This window comes from Parasteatoda tepidariorum, chromosome 2, assembly GCF_043381705.1.
Source record: "Parasteatoda tepidariorum isolate YZ-2023 chromosome 2, CAS_Ptep_4.0, whole genome shotgun sequence".
In the NCBI taxonomy this organism is placed as follows: domain Eukaryota; kingdom Metazoa; phylum Arthropoda; class Arachnida; order Araneae; family Theridiidae; genus Parasteatoda; species Parasteatoda tepidariorum.
The window spans coordinates 8,072,887-8,091,585 of record NC_092205.1 but is presented as its reverse complement, the minus strand read 5'-3'; the positions used below and the strand labels follow the sequence as shown (position 1 = coordinate 8,091,585).

Sequence of the window (18,699 nt, the reverse complement as noted above, 5' to 3'; positions counted from 1 at the left end):
TTAATTTTGTAAAGATCATTTGGTAATAAATTTTAAAAAACAAAATAATAAAATAACTATATATCTTATTAAAATGCTTTTTTTTTAAACTAGGAAAGACATTTTTTTAGTCTTTTGTCATTGAAAAAAGAAATTGAAGTATCTTAATCAGTGTAAGAAGCAATGCTTATATTTTTTCATTCGTTTTTCCATGAAAAGCCCAGTGAATAGTACATTTCATTACTGCACAGATATTGAAGACTCTTTATTAACTACTTTCATCACTAATACATTGTTTCATGCTACAGCCCTTCAGCTTTTTTTAAAATAATAACCCATACTTTCTTAAGGTGCTTTAATACAAACTATTTCAAGCAATGTTTATAAATAAGTTACAGTAATGCATTTACAGTGTAAAATTGCTATAAGTATTTAAGGAAAATACAATTTAAAAAAACAGAGAAAGCCTCAAATGAACGTGAAGAACTGAAGATGGAGTACATTAAATAATGAAACTAATTTTTTACCAAACCAATTTTTAATATATACTCTCCATAGCAACTCAAATATTTTCTTTATTTTTTTAACCATGTCATAAAAAAGGATGAAACATCCGATCAGAAAATCAGTCTAGTTAAATATCTACAAACAGCAAAATAACCTTTTAATACTTAAAGAAAAACAGAATATATTGTTTCATAATGTCTTAGGTCTTAATAAATGCTAAAAATATTCATCATGCTACAATAAATGAATATTGTGCTTAATTAACATTAATAATCATAAACAAATTAGTAATAATTTTATCACAGATTTAATTAAAAATTTTTTTAACTAGAACTTTTAAAATGAATTTTCAACAAGTATTTCTTTTAAGGAAAAGCAGAAAAATAATACTTATCAATTCAATATATATATATATATCTTCCACAATTCTTATATGCAGAGGAAAGTGATGCAGAAAATTATATATTCGTACATAAAAATATATTAGTCTAACCTTAATACTTACAATAATAAATTCAACATTGCTTAATTGCACCTAATAAACAATTCAACAAAGATTTTCAAGGAGAAAGACAAACAAAATTAAAATGTTGGTATGGAAATCGAAAAATCATAGTTTTTCTACATATTCTGCAATTTCATTAAACAGGGTTGAAAATGACAATAAGGATAGAGTTTACCCACATGGAAAAGTTCTTTTTTCCATTATTATTTGGCTATTTTTTACATATGCTAGAGTTTGAAATTAAGAGATCTTATTCTATAATTTCATTACACAGGGTTGAAAAATGACAAAAAGGGCAGGATTTACTCATATGGAAAAGTTCTTTTTTTCCATTATTATTTGGCTATTTTTAACGTATGCTAAAGTTTGAAATTCAGACATCTTAACTATATAAGGTGTTTATAAGCAGTTTTTTTCCTCATTCGAAGCTATTAACATTATTTCGACATCAAAAATTTTAAACAGAATGCACGCCAAAATGTGTCTATTCATGCACTCAAAGATATAGAAAGTCACTGAAAATTCTCCTCTTCTTAAAATTTTTAGCAAAATATAAAAATTTAAATTGAATAATTTTTTAAGAAAAAAATAGTTTAAAATTTCTAATAAAAAGTTGTTAATATTCTATTTGTTAATTTTACTGATATTCGGAATATCGTGAAAATTATCAAATCCTATAAGTTTCAAAAAGATAAATATAAAAAGGGTGACGATAAACGTATTAAAAAGAAAAAGAGGCAGTAAAAAAAAAAGTGTCGCAGAAAAATCCCAAAGTAAACAAAAAATACATTATACTCCTGATATTTCAAAGTTGAAAACATTTTAAGCTACAGGTTTTTGAGATAACAAGTTCAAACCTACATATGTTCTAAAAAGTAAAAAAATATATTCTAAAAAGTAGAGCAATGAAAAATAAAAATAACTACTATTAAACGTGTATGAAATGATAGTTGACAATAAGTTTAAATACAACAATGATAATTTTATTTTTAAAAGTAAGACAAGAGCAGTTATGCATTAAATAGAAAATAATTGATTTACAATGAATTTACACAGTGATTTTTTTGATAAAATTCATTTTCCATTTCAAAAGCATTTTGACGTAGCAAGGTTTTGAGAAGAAAACCTTTAATATAGGAATTCAAATTAACATTAGGTGGATGTATAATAAAAAGAAGAAAAATATTTTTTTGACAAAAGAAGGCTTTTGAGATATCGAGAATATGAGATACCGAGAGTACATGAATATAAGTCATGGGAAAATCTTTATTGTGAAAATATCTTTGTTATAATGTAAAATAAATAAATAAAATGAAAATAATTTTTAGATTTAAAAAATTTATAATAAGTTGAAATAAAATATGAAGACAATTCTTTAATTTAATCACTAACAAAGAAATGGTGCCAAAAAAATGGACATGAAACAAAACTTTTCCATATAAATTTTGAGCTACTTAAACAGTTATAATTTTTTTGACCAACTTTAACCATTTCAAAATACGTTTTAAAACACTTTAAAAATGTGTTTAAAAGGATGTTATAATTATTTTAAATAATAATAATAATAAATCTTAAATAAAAATAATAAATTTCATGAAAGAAAATTGTAGAAAGTTGAAATAAAATATAAAAACAATTCCTTAATTTTATCACTAACGAAACCAATGGTGCCAAAACAAATTACGCATGAACCAACACTTTTCCATATAGATTTTGAGTTACATAAACAGTTATAATTTTTTTAAACAACTTTTACTGTTTTAAAATAAATTTTAAAGCGCTTTAAGACTGTTTAAAACGGATGTGGCTTTGGTTTTAAAGCTCATAAAACTGAAATTTTTCCTAAAATTGCTTAATCTATTACATTCCAGTTATCTTTCCTTTTTTTTTGTTTTATCTCATTTTAATAATCAGCTTAAAGAAGAAAAAAATCTAAAATTTTTTCAGATTTGAAAATTTGTTTGTTATACGACTAGTAAGAGCATTTGTTTTTGTTTCACTTAATGCCATTTCCTTGTAAAATCAAAATAAATGAATAAAATTTAAGATTCTTGAAAAATAGAAAAAAAAACAGAAGTGACAGAATCTGTTAATGCTTAATATTTAAAAAAAAATGTCATTTTGAAAAAGGCAGCTAAAAATGAAATGTTCTATCCTGAGTTGCAGAGATTATTTTTTTAAATTTCTAACCAACTGAGACAATTTATGTTTCTCAACGTGAGACAATTCATGTTTTTTTAGAGTGGCACTTTGAGCAAAACATTTGCCACATATTTCACAAGTATAGGGCTTTTCTCCAGTGTGAGTTCTACGATGATTTTCTAAGGTACTAGGATAAGGCGTAGAATAGCGGCAGAAAGAGCAGTGATGAATTTTCGGAAGGTTTCGTCCCCAAAGGTTAACAAACAAATCTAAAACAAAAGGAATAAAGTATCATGTAATCAAAGTTTCATTAAAACTTCCAAAAATTAATGGTACTCGTATAAAACTTCCGGAAAATAAAGAAAAAAGCTATACAAAAAAAACAAAAGTAAACAACACTGGATTTACAACAGAGAATAGATAAGATTTATAAGAGTTACAGTTCAGTTTTAAAAATCAAATATTAGAAATAAGGCCCTTTTTTAGTAAACAAGCCATTAAAGTTAACAATTATTATGATTATTCAATGAATTTAATTCAAAGTTAGATCATACTGCATGAATACCATTTTGTGAAAAATAGCAAATAATTCATTGTTAAATAATAAGATGTGTAAAGATTATTGAATAATTTAGATCAAACCCTATGTCACTTTTTTCAGTATGAGTGAATGGGTGATTCTTCTGTGTGGACTCCATGTTGAATTTTTCCAGTCGGAGAAAATTCACCGTTCTGCAATATGGATCTTTGAGTATTCTATGGCACTTTACCCCATTATGAAATAATGGGTCACTCACAAATAGAACATTGAGAAAAATGAATGAGAAATATTTCACCAGCATAAGGTTTTCTTCTTAAAAAACATTCTAGATTTAATGATACTCATACTTAAATAACCCCTCTGAGCATAAGTTCTCGCTAACTCTGAATTTCCAGGTGCAGGTTCTGCAACATCAAAAAATCAAGTTTTCTCCACGCTATTCAATGAGATAGTAGAGCGTAGCAAGAAATCAGTACAATTCTGCCTAAGAGCTCAATGTTCAAAGAGTTAAAAAAAAAACTTACAATAAAACTGAGATAACAAAAATCTGGGTTTACATCAGAGAATAGACTTTTTCAAACAATCTACAACTCATCATTGTAATTGCCCAGTTTTAACAATCACTATTTATTATTATTAAAGACCTCATGGATAAAAAATAATAACTCACATCTTATAAATATTACCATTCCGTACTCTAAATAATTGCATCCAATAAGAACTCTCATTTTGAAGTAATGTGTAGCAATTGCAAAACAGTAAATGTTTAGTAATAAGTTTTCCAATTTGAAATATCTAATAACAAAGATATTTTATGAAAATATAAATTTGTTTATCTCTAAACTAAAAAAATTGTAGGTTATCTCTTTTTATTAAGAAGGTCTTCTATTATCATGCAGAATTTGTTTTGTTATAAGGATTTAATACCCACATTGTTTAATGTAGCTAACAAATGAGGCATTGTTCATATTAATGAAAATAATCTTTATTCCATTACTATAACACCCATTGTTCAACTATGGTAAGTAGACATGGTATTACTGTTTGCCATTCTTTGACTTCTTTTGTTTTGTTACCATAGTTATGTTTATTATGGAAAATAAAGAGCTAATGGAATTAAGGCTCTAAATGACATTTTAGTAAATTCGCTTTTAAGCTTATATGTTGAAAATAAGAAATAAAAATTATACCTTTCCTAAATAGTTCAAGTTAATTACCAAAGCAGGACTAATTGAGATGTTCAATTAAAAAATTCTCCACGAAGGCAAATTTGTAACAATGCTTGATCAAGGAGTTCCTTTATTTTCAGAGCTGGGCTCAAAATTACAAGACAACAGAGGTGAACATTGACAGTCGTAAAATCAGAATCAAATTGGCTGTTCAACATCGAAAAAATATTTTTAACCTTAATGTAAACTGCTCACGCCGTAGCATTCACACTCCTAGTTTTGTTAAAATTTAATTCCAAAAGATAGTTTTTATAAGGTTGATAATCAATCATGTATTGCCAAAAACACTTAAAGTATTTTTTTCCACTTCAAAATCTCTCAACTGTATCCCAGTATCTTAATCAAGATTTGCATAATTTAAAACAGTTAGTAAAATAAATTAAGTTAATGAGTTTACGTAATATAGTTAAATGAGGTTAAAATAAGACCTTTCTTGAGAACCTAGTTCCACTAAGACCTTCAAATGAGTCAGTATCTGCTTTTATCTTTTAAAAGTCTTCGAACGATAGCCATACAGTAAAAGTTTCTACAAATATTTAAATAAAAGATTGGTCTGACACATTCCAGTCAATTTTTCCTCTAAGTTCACATTAGAACTACAAATCTTATTTCATTACAACTGTAATTAAATTTCGAATGAGTGGTTCTAAATTGGCGCAGGTGAGTTCTTTTGTGTTTCCTGTGACTGGACCTCAGAGCAAAGTGCTTGACAAATATCACAAACAAAATCTCTCACTTGAACGAATTCTTTGATGATTTTGTAAGTGGCTATGATATATTGTAGAGCAATTGCAGTAATAATAAAAATGAATCTTTTGAAGTTTACTACCAGTGATAATGAACGCTACAAAAAAGAAGAAATTTCAAGGTGGAAAAACACTCACCTTTATCAAGAATTAACTAAGCTTTAGAAGTAATTTATGAAATTGTTACTTTTTAATTAAAAAAGAATATTGTTAAAGTAGGAGGATAAGAAATGCACCAACTTAATGAAAAAAGCTATGATTCACAAATTAGATGTATGACACTTGTTTTCATTTAAAAAATACAAATGAAAATGGCATCAATGACTAATTTCATAATTCTAGAGTAAATTTATTCAAAACAACAAAGAAAAAAATTACACGTAAAACTTCAGAAATATTTGGTTTTGCATAGCAAATAAATTACAAACTTGTAATTTTGAAGTTTCATTAACCCAACATGTCATGTGTAGATGCAAGTTAAGTGTTAGTATAAATTCAAATGTTTGGCATTAATATGAAAAAGGGCAAAAAGGAATTTCTTAAAGCATGGCGTATGTCTGCAAGATATTTAAAAACACAAGGCACAAAAACAGGCGACATTTCTCAAAAGCTTAGACAATATGTTATATAGTTAATATGTTATAAAACTTTGACTATATGTCTAAAGCTTAGATATTTAAATTTGCTTTGACAAAAAAAGTATACCTGACTGATCAGGGAAGCTTTAAGTAAATAAGCAGATCAAATAAGGAAAAAAAATAGGAAGCAGAAACACATATGAAAAAGAAATCAAAAGATAAAAAAAATAAAAATAAATAAACATGCCACATCTCTGCAATTTTCTAAAATATAAATCTGTAACAAAACAATTCATTGTAGCTATAAAAGTTACACTTTTTCCAAACAATAAATCTCAGAGCAACAAAAGTAATAGAAAGATTTTGAATTTCAATATAAAATACACATCCTAACACCAAATTTTTTTTTAAATTGCGAAAAAAAAAAACATTAAAAGGAAGTGGGACAAATTTAAAATGCTACAGAAAATAGAGCCATTAAAAATATGAGAAATCAGCCCTCTGAAAATCAGCAATAGTAAGAACAGGCATGATATGGTAAGAAAGAAAAAAGCATGAATGCACTTAAAATTAAAAAAATAAATAAATAAAATTTAAAAAGCAAGACTGATTTGAGTACAGCAAATTTATCAACTAATAACAATAGATAAAATTAATAAAAAAGCAGAAAATTATAGCACCTAGGAAAAATCTGTGGAAAAAAAATTTAGAAAAATACTTGCATCAATATAATAAGAAGATAATAAACTAATCTATTAGAGAAATATTTTAAAATACATTACTTTTTCAAAGGATAAAAATGACAATTGTAAGAGAAAAACATATAAATTAAAATTTTACACAAAGATAATATATGAGCTAACTGTAGTTAAATATACTCAAGATTAGATACAGAATTGCTGGACAGGGTAATAAGGAGTTAGAGTAACATACAAAATGAAAAAATTATGCATCCTATCCTAATTTATAATTTAAGATTTTATGCATTTTTTTGGAATGAGTCATTTCATGTGACAACATGGTAATTTTTTGAGAAAAACATTTCCCACATATTTTGCATGCATATGGTCTCTCGCCAGTATGAACTCTCAGATGCGTCTTCAAGTGGCCACTGTTGATTGTAGAGTAGTTGCAGTAAGAACAGTGATGAATCTTTATACCCTGTTTACTCCTGACATTCCTACGTAACATTTCTGAAAATTTATGAAATAGTCAATTTTGAATGAAACTTACAGAAATAACAATAAATATCAGTAAAAAATCTTAAAAAAAGAAATTGTAACACATCAAAATACTTACTGTTAATAAGCCTGTATTATTTCCAGTGGAAAATAACTTAATTTAGGATATTTCATTAAAAAATAAAATGATACAAATCCATTAGATAGGCATGAATCTCAGAATCAAAATGGACAAGAAGTTTTTTGGAATTTTAACACTCGAAGCATTGAGCAGAAAATTGTATCAAAAATTTCCATTAAAATAACATGGAAAAGAAGTTTTCTGATTGAGGAAAACCTACAGAGTAAAATTTTAAAAAAGCCTGGACAAATGCCCAGAGTTAATAACAATTATCTTTTATCTGTCCTTAAATACCTTTAAAAAAAATTAACCGTTTTAAAAAAATACTTTTATTTTTAGAAAATTTAATATGGAAAATATGTTTATTAAAACTAAGAGGGTTGACGACGAACTTGGCATGATTTGACAAGTTTAGTCTGGTATCCAACAAAAGGATAAATCAGGGATGTCATTCAAACCTGGTGTTTTCCTCATACATATTATAGACAATATATTAAGAGGAAACACAATTTTTGTGCTCTTGTGTCAACTATATTGCGCTAACTATACTAGTTTCAATTGCTGGAAAAATTTCGAGAAAAAAGAAACATACTTAAAAAATGCTATAGTAAATGAAATAGCTTAGCATTGCTGAAATATCATCCTTAAATATCAGATTACACGTTGAGTGGTCGCAATGCCTTAACCCACTGACGGTTCTGCACGTAAAAAGTCGCATTTTAACCTGCAGTCTTCTCTGCATAGCAAAACCGGATTTCCCATGTTAATAGATAGGGGAACTGTGTGTAGGGGAGAAACATTCTCCCAATTTTGCCCATTTCCTTAACCGCCAGTGGGTTAAAAGACGAAAATAAGAAACAAACTTCCCTGTATTTTCAGGTAATTTTTAAATTCCCTGTATTTTTCAGGTTTTCTCTATTCTTTCTGTGGAGTAGCAACCCCGTAAAGTACAAAAAAATTTTTTTAATTAAACAGACATTTTAAATCGTATAAAAAAAATCCTGTTCACATTTGGTATAATTATTTGGAATAATAGTAAATTCACTATCATTACTTTAAAATGATTTATTTCTAAACCAACTGCAGTATATAACAACTTTATTGAATATAGTTGAAGTATCACTACAAACAGCATAATTTAAATCTTATGGTTAAGACCAACAAAAATTCAATTTAACATTTATAGAGCAAGATATAAAAGTAAAAAAAATTCGATGCTACATTACAAATGCAGTTAAAATTGATAGTCTGTGAAATGTGCTATTCTTAAATATAGATAGAAATAATGAAAATAAATATGGTAATAATCAAATGTGGAACATAAATGCAAACAAAAATTATTGAAATTTAGTAAAGACTAACAAAAGCAAAAAGGTTAAATATTGTGCTGCTAATTTTTCATAACAGTTATTTTGTAAATTTCCAAAATAGAGTTTGTGCAAAGCACCTTATGAAGCATATGACATTTCTCCAGAACGAGTTCTAAAAGCTAATGGTGTATTTTAAAAGGTTCCCCCCCCCCCTAATGATATAGATCATTTTTGAAAAATTATTGTAAAAAGTAATGAAAAGTTAAAAATTAGGTAGCAATTGTTTTTTTAACACTCGAGATTAAGTTTCATAATGAGAGTATTTTATACAGCAACAACAAAGTTAAATTTAATGAAAAGCAGCTGCCACATTTTTATAATAAATGCATGGCTTTTCGTCAATGGATCCATTATGACGGTACATTTAGTTGATACATGACTGTAATTAAAACAGTGTAGGATAAAAGTTTTAGTTCTACTGATGACGAGAATTCTGCAAATATGCCCATGAAAAATAACAAAAGACGAAAAGTTCCATATTGAGCCCCAAAGTGTGGTTTGTAAACAATTGAAGTAAATTTTGTGTTGTTACTTCTTGATATGAGTCATCTGGTGTCTCTTCAAAGTGGAGCTTTGAGCAAAGCAGCTGCCACATTCTTTGCAAACATATGGTTTTTCACCAGTATGAGTTCTACAATGGTCCTTTATATGAGTACTATTAGTTGTAGCATAACTGCAGAAAGAGCACTGGTGTATCTTATGTGCTTTTCCTCCACTAATGACATAGAGCATTTCTGAAACAAAATGAATAAAAAATAGGTGTTATTCAAACTTTATTCAGCTTTTAAAGTCGTATGATAACATGCATGCGTTATCATAGAATCTAATCATACAATTAAAATACATATACACATGTGTTAGTGTATAACGCATATATAAATTTTTAGTCAACTATAAAAGCTTGGTTGTACAGAAAAACAGTTTTTTTATAACTATTAAGTAACTACTAGAATGATTTTTTTTCCTAGCAAAAAAACTAAAATATACTACTTACTATTTTAAATTATTCAAATAACTGAGGAAACTATATATTTTATGATTTAAAAAAAATGATAAGTCGCATTTATTTATAAAAACAAATTTATAAAGCATCAGAGTAGAATATAAAGCTATACATATTACATATGCAAGTGAAAAATTGCTGTACTGTGAAAAATGATATAAAACTCGATAAAAATGTAACTTTACTTAATAAAATGAAACAATGAAAAATATTTACTTTTCATAAATGATACAAATTTTCTACAATATTCAATAATAGTACAAATACTACATAGTAAAAATTTTTGCACAATGAAAAAATTGTTTGAATATAAAGGATCAATTTCAAATTGAAAACAAAAGAATCAGAAGATTATACTTTAATGTTGGAAGTGAAACCTGTAAAATTTAAATATACTTAATATTTAATATATAATATTAAATTAATAACCAATAAATTTTAAATATATTTAAATATTTAAAATATATTTCGTTCCTTTTTTAAGTCTGGTTTAAAATATATACTCCATATAAAATTATCAAGGAATGTTATCTTTGAAAATGGGTTTGTTTTGAATGAAGAAAAAAATTGTGAATGTCAAATGACGAATTATAAATTGTAAGTACACAAACTTTATTTATATTGTGAGTTTTAAACTGGTTCACCTATTTATTAACCTAAATCCATTCTTTTTTTTTTTATCTTTATTCACTTGCTACATCAAAAATCAATCATAGTACTGGCTGCTATAACAAGGCAAACCTTTCAAGGCTGCTAAAATTTGAAAGTACAATATCTCAAAATAGCTGCATGCAAAATAAATCAATTAAGCAAACATATGGCTAAATCAAAATATAGCCTTGTATGCAACTATACCAAAAATAAATAGTTAACGTTAAAAAAATATTAAAAAATTACATTAATGTGCCATTGAAGGACAATAATTCATTACACAAAAAAGTCAGACATTTTTGTTTAACAGAAAAGGTATTAAAAATAATGGGATAAAAATAAATAAATAATTAAATGAAAAATCAGTTCTTGAATTTATTTAAATACAAACAATGAAAATTTCATTCAGAAATATTCAAAACAAACTTCATTACAAAAATATGACTGTTTATTTAATTAAGTGATTAAAATAAAGGTAATTAAATTTTAAAAAAATTAAAACTTTAGTTGGAAAATTTAAAGTTTAAAAAATCAAACTATTTGTTGTTTTTTAGTTAATAATAGTATCGATAATTAAAATAAGCTGATTATACATAAGACAGTACAAAGCATAATATTAACTATTGAAAAACAATGCTTTAGGATAAATACACAACTATTCTGTTAAAACAATCAATTCTGTTATAGCAATGTTCCAGTTTAAAGCACTATAATTAAGTACACATGCAGCAGTTCATAAATTATGTCAAATATTATCCCCTATAGTAAATTATATGGTATGCGTAAGCAATTTGCTTCATGTATCCTCTGACCAGTTTTTTGTGCAAAGCATTTGCCACATTTCCTGCAAACAAAAGGTTTTTCTCCAGTGTGAGTTCTGACGTGGCTCTTTAAGTGGCCGGTATGAAATGTGCAATAATTACAGTAGGGACAACCATGCGTCTTTCTCTTTCCTCTGCGAACTCTAGTTCTAAGAGTCGATTCTGAAAAAAAAAGTATAAAGTAAAATATAAAATCGTCTTAAAAAATAAATAAAAACTAAAGAGCATCAATTTAGTCTCCACAAACCTTCAACACTGTCCAAAGCAAACACTAAATTAAATTAAAGAAAACATACTTTCGTAAGACATGTTGAAAGTGATACATTAAAGCATTTTTTTTCCTTCATGAAATACTCCAAATTATTATGTTTTCAGTTGTTCCTTTTCTAAGCATTTTTCAATAGAGTAACATTCCAGCAGATTGGAGAAAATAAAAAACTTTCTGCAAACTCAAAATATCAATTAAGTAACTTTCTGCAAGCAATTTATTAACTTTTGTAGCAAGAATCAACCTTTTCATCAGCATCTCTTTTTTTGGATCCACAGAATGTTCCCGACATTTAAATAAAAACATCGATGCTAGATTCGATTTATTTATTTAAATTGCGAATATGAATATCAGTGTGTTATTTTTAAATCTCCCGAATACAAATCCTGATATTTAATTTTGAAATCACATGAATCAACATCAATGATTGATTTTAAAATCATGTGAATACAAGTCTTGATGTTTGATTTTAAAATTACATGAATAGGAATTCTGATGACTAATTTGTAAGTCACTTGAACACGAATCATGATAGTGGCTTTTAAATCGTGCAAATATGAAATGCTATATTTGATATAAAATACTGAAAATACCAAACACGATGCTTGATATAAAATCTTGGAAATACCAAACATGATGTGCGATTTTCCTCGAAAATTCAAAAAAGAGGAATTTTCTTTAAAGAGACGGAATTTTTCTTACTAATTTAAAGAAAGAGGGAAAAAAACTTATTTCTAATACCCGCCAGCCTGAAAGTTAAATGCGATGATGTAATCACAGGAAAATAGCAGCTGCACCAAGCAGAGAAAAAAGTTCTCATATTTGCACTGTTAAGTAAGGACATTTTGAGCATTTAAAAAAAAAGAAAATGCTAAAAAATTTTCCATGATGGTGACAAATTTTCCGCAAACATGTACACGAATATTATACACTTCAGCATAATTGGCAGCAAAACATGCAGATAGCTTATAATTGTAGGTGAGATTTTACAATTTCCAATTCTGAGTTAAAATAATTAAAACATTCAAAAAGGAATGAAAAATACTGATTTATTTATTCTTTATGTTTTTCTAGGAAAAAATGCTTTATCATTACAAGTAACACACAGGAACACTAAATTTTCACTTTTACATAATTGTGAATGATTCTCTTCTAAGCATGCATTTTTCAAGATAATTTTTATATGTTTTGCTAGAAAGCATGCTGGTTTTACGAAAAGGAATTACGAAATACTAAGAAAAAACATGCAAATTACAATTATTTTACTTCATAAATACAATAAAGCATTATTTTAAAGAATTGAAACAGACTGCAAAAACATTTAATGTATGAAAAACTCAAATTGACAATGAAAAAAAATTTCTTTTGAAGAGTGCAAACATTTCTAAAAACTAAAAAGTAATGTGTTTCATTTTCAATGAGTGAAAAATGTATATTATAAATTTATTTAAATGGTAAATTTAATAAATAATAAATTTAATATTCAAAAAAGTAATTATAAACTATATAAATTATGATAAATTTATATTTTCAGCTATAAAACATGTTATACATTCTAAAAAAGCAAGTGAAAGACTGAAATTTAAATTTTCTGTTGAAAACATTGTTATTATTCAGTCATTGTTGCTGAAATTGTTTCTGTCTGCAAATTATTTCATGCATCCTCTTCTGGCTTTTTTGTGCAAAGCGTTTGCCACATATCTGACAAGCAAATGGTTTTTCTCCAGTGTGAGTTCTAATGTGATACGTCATGTGACCACCATGAAATGTGCAATATTTGCAGTAAGGGCATTTGTGACTCTTCCTACGAATATTACCTTCAACAAACACACTGGAATATTCTGAAACAAAAAGATATGATATAAGAAATGTCAAAAAAAGCTAAAAATATAAATCTATTTTCAATAAAAACTATCTTCCATGGCCATTCTCCGTAAATTAAAACCATATAAATTTGTATCAAAATAGAAAATTTCATTATCCTTAAATGCACTTCTTTTTAGATGTTCTATCCAGAGGAAAGTATTTGGAAATTTTTTAATTAGTATTAGAAAGGAGTTTACATGTTTGCACGCTGGTTTGAATTTTAGATGTAATATGAACTATTATTATTTTTGCAATTAAATTCATTATAAATATATTTTTTGATTAAAAAATTATATAGTTTATTATAATAAATAATGTTATTTGTTATTATAATAAACTATAATAATCAAAGATAACTATTAACATTTTTATAATGTTAATAATTCTCGCAGTAATGACATCTCCTTGGAAATCTGTTCACTGGTTTGATTAATTGGTACAAATAAAGGCTGAAAAATTCTTTTTTTCCACCAACCAAGAAAATAATAATAGAAATAAGAACTTATTAATGTTTGAATTTACGTTTAAAAAAAGATTTCACATATTACACACGATAGGTATGCAAAAATAAAGATAAGATATTTTTTCATTGAGTACTTCCATCGTACCCATCTTCTAATTATAATAAATTTTTTCACAAAGGTTTTATTTTTGTTCCTAAATTTTAAAACTAGACTAAATACATTAACTGAACCAACACTCATCTGTAATATCAGGGCGGTAAAAAAATACTGTTAAAAAAAAATCTTGTATTCTATCGAACATAGCGTAATCAATATATGATGGAATTTTTGTAAACACAGTCAACAGCAAAGCATACTCTTTTTGTTAACATTTGCAGTCATTTTTACACATATACAAACATCTATATAAATAATAAAATTCTAAGTGTGCCATTGTTTTAAAAAAATCTGTTATTAATGCTTACTAATAAAGCTGAAAATAAGACACTGTAGCATTCATTAAAACAAAAAAGGAAAATTTATCAATTGCTTAAACTCACATCGTTTACACAAACCCATAATTTTTTTTTGCATTCTTTGTATATATAAGTTAAAAAAATAACTATGTAAAGAAATTAAAAAACATATAATTAAACAGAAGACTTTCAATCTACAAGGAAATAATTAATGGATTTTAAAATTGAAAGTTAATTCCAAACTATATTAGTCATATTTACAGAATTAAATTAAAATAATTAATAAAATTCCAAAAAGATTTTTATTATTTTCATTTTAATCCTTCCAGTTTCTACAATTTGTATTTATTTAGCAAAATCTGTCATAAGTGATTTGTGTTTCAAAAAGATTTACACGTTTGTTACACTTCTGCTTTCCTGCATTGCCCAAACCTAAAAAAAAAGCAAAGAAAAATTTTAGATTACAATTCATTATTTTTTTAACAAATTAGGCTTTCTGAAAACAGCAACGAGGAAAATCCTATTTACCATTCCAGTAAACAATTGAAAATTTTAATGCTCGCACTTTTACTTGAAATTAATATCAAGTATCTATCTCATAACAAAAGAATATATAAAGAATTAAATAAATGATTCCCGCAAATGCAACTGTTAATAGTACAATGTAACTAAAACATTTCACAATTAAAATGAAAGAAAGATTGACATATTTTGAGAGCTCAAAACAATAATTGTAATCATAGTTCAAAAAGAAGACAAAAACAATTTAGTTGGTTTACAATGTAATTTTTGAAAATAAATTTTTGGAAAATTCTCTTCAAATATTAAATCTTACTCTAAAATGCTATGCTTGAACAAAAACAAGCACATTGATTTAAATATATGCATTTTTTTTCATAGAAATATTCTTTTCTAAAAAAAAAAGTATTTTTTTCAAAATTTAGAATAAGTTATTATAATTAATGATTTCAGAGGGTTTTTGAATCAAAAGGAAGATCTAAGCTACATACTAATGCAAAAAATATAAAATTTTTATTTAATTACTTATTATATTTTTTTCATTCGTAACAATATAAAAGAAATTAATATTTTGAAAAAATTGGAGAAACACAGGAGCCTCAGTCATTGCAAAGGTGACCTTTTTAGATGAAACTGTATCTTAGTACTATTTCATAGTAAGCACTATGAAATTTCCTAGAATTTCCACAATATGAAAACACAATGCATGGAAATATCTTATTGCCGAAATGAAAAGTCAATATTTCCTAGCAAAAAAATAAAAAACATTTTTTCAGAATATAAAAAACATTGTGATATCATTAGACTACTCTAAGTCTTTTTTTATTTGTTGAAATATTAGTTCCACTTTTATGAGCAAGTAATAAGTTCAAACTTGTTTTGTAGTATCTCAGATATGATGCATTTATCTTTAATTGTAATTATTTTTTAATACAATGTTTAATTTTAAATATTCATAAATTACATATTTAAGCATAAAAGTCAAATAATCATTCAAAATTACTACCAATTAAAAAAAAATTAAAGATAAAAATTGTAGAAAGTACTTTTTATTTTGTTAATTTTAAATATTAATAGACCTAATTTAACATGAAATTGAAACTTAAAATAAAATGACATCATACGTGTAAATCAGGTCCATATAAAAAATCTTTACTATGTAGAAATGTTAATTTTGCTTAAGTTATCAAAAATTTCTAAGAGCAAATAAGTCAAAATTAATAACCTTAAATAAAACATTGCTTTTCAAAGCATTTTTTATTTCCTTTTTACTGGATGTAATAATTTATCCAAAATACACATAATAATCTAAGTTTTCTAAAATAATAAGTATATTTTTTAATAAAAAGTCAGAAATAATGCCATGAATTTATAAACAATGTGTGAAATGCTCACAATGTATAATTAACATATAAAATTATAATCAAGCTATCAATGAGCAAGGAAATAAAATGGATAATAATAATAAAAAAAAACTGCCAACATGTATAAAAACAACACAACATAAAATTTGTAAATAAAGATTAAAAAATGAAGTTACAATTAAACAAAATTATAACTAATGGAAAAAATTAATTATTAATATAGTAGCCTCTTATTATATTGCAAATGTTTGAGGAGTAGGTTAAAAAAATGCAACAGTATACTAAAATCTTAAAGTTCTATGTAAAACATCAATAACATATAAACAAATTGGGATAACAAAATTAAAGGATTACTCTATTCTCAATTGCTAATTTTTATTTTTAACACATAAAGAATATATTTTGACTTACAGTCTCTTTTCATGAGAACCAAAAAATTATTAATCAGGTTTCTTTGAATAAAAGGAAATATTGCACCTTCAAAATGTAATGACTCTTTTTCAATGTATTTTAGAATAGCCGAGTATTTATTTTTCAAGAGGGCAATATATTTGAATGATGGGTATCCTGAAGCACAATAAAACAAGTGACTTACTGCATTTAAAAACCTAAAAAAACTTTTATTAGTATGACAATCGAAACAATATAATATGAATGGTGTTTTCTACACTAGATAAATGCTGCAGGCATATTACTGTTTATATTTCTAGGTTACTGTATCTGGTGTATTTTGTGGCCATTTGGCTCAACTTATTAAGAGTAAATAAGATAATTAATTAGAAGGCAGTAAATAGTGAAGTCAGTACATGTAGAAACATAATAAACATGTGGTTTGAGAGGTAATAAAAACTTAAAATTGTATTAGAAGAAAAATCGTTATAAAAAACTTGTTACCTTGTAAACAATAACTTCAAAATTTTACTTTAAATGATAATTTGAAAAATAAGCTTTGTATCGTTACTTTAACTAAATACTAACACTAACGTAAGCACTGCTTGCAACATGAACAAATAGAAATGAACAAGTCAAATCATTACTGCCAAAAAAGTGAGTTCTTTCTGAACATAGCAACCAGGTTGCCTTTTTTAGCAATATATTCATAAATAACTGAACAAATTTTTACTTCAAATAACCAGAATCACTTAACATCATTATCTTATGAAATGCAGCAGATTTGCGCTCAAACATCACATTATTTACTTCTTTTAATGAAAATAAAATTGTCTGTTTGAAAGCATCGCCTTGCTCAATAAGCTGTAGTAAGCAACTATAAACTGTCTAACCGAAAGTCGTAAAGGTAAGAAGCTCGAGATTTGTTTTGAAAACACTATTCATATATTGGGCGGCTACGAGAAGAACTCCTACAGACTAAAGCCTGGGGCCGTCTGCTGCTATGGTAACAAGTAAGAGCACATTTCTAATGGGGGTGCAATGGAGGAATGAAGGTGTTGATTGGTTTAATCACGCTGACCTATGCAAAGATCAGCCCTATTCCAAATTACTTTTCCTCGAAACCGTGCCGACATGAGACTGATGTCTGGAGGAGTTCTCCCGAAAGTCGTACCATAGTAGGGCAGCAAATAGTAGTTAGATATAAATATTTACTTATTTCTCAGCCTGAAACACAGACAAAATCTTGAAAAAAAAATATCCTTCACTTTTATTATTAACTTTCTAAGCATTATAAATCCAAGTAAAAACATGTTAACATTTTTTGCCTAATTTCTTTTCTTGGGAAGAAACTGGTTTTAAAACAAGCAATTGGCTTTAAGTTCAGCAATGCTCAGACTAAAAAATAGTATAAAAAAGTAATTTATCATGCATGAAAAAAGTAAGGAAATCGTGAAGAGCCTCCTGCGAAAAGTTGTAACGTATGCAAGAATAAATATACAAAGTTCCAAACAGTATTCTGAAATATTTGAGATCAAGTTTTGTTTGGTTTCTTTTTCATGTGACAAATTTCATGAGTCCTCATCGTAGAGCTTTGTGCAAAGCATCTGCCACATATTTTGCAAGTGTATGGTTTTTCTCCAGTATGAGTTCTAAGATGAGTTTTCAAATGATATTTATAGCGTGTGGAGTAGCTGCAGTAAGTGCAGGAAAAAAGTATCGTCTTATGATTTTCCAATCCACCAGCCACATAGGGCATCACTGAAAAAGAAAAAAGAAAGTTAAAAGGAAATAATTCAAATAAGGCAATAATATTATAAAAATAAAACATTGATATAAAGTTAATAATTTGTAATAACAAGAGATACAACTTACGATCTTTAATTGCTAATCCAATTAATAATATAAGAGTAATGCAGATGAAAGAGAAACTAGTAATTAAAAAAATTATTTTCAGGAGCCATAGTTTTAAATAAAATTATGTCATAATTTTTAATCT

General features: G+C 26.3%; 1 non-coding gene across 1 annotated transcript; it reads right to left on the bottom strand.

The window, feature by feature from the left end:
• Positions 1-8,610: 8,610 nt before the first annotated feature.
• On the bottom strand, positions 8,611-15,063 carry LOC107456383 (uncharacterized). The gene is made up of 2 exons (XR_011636056.1): positions 14,689-15,063; positions 8,611-13,483 (listed from the first exon to the last, which is right to left on the bottom strand). It is a non-coding gene; the product is annotated as an uncharacterized protein (transcript).
• Between the last annotated feature and the right edge of the window lie 3,636 nt (positions 15,064-18,699).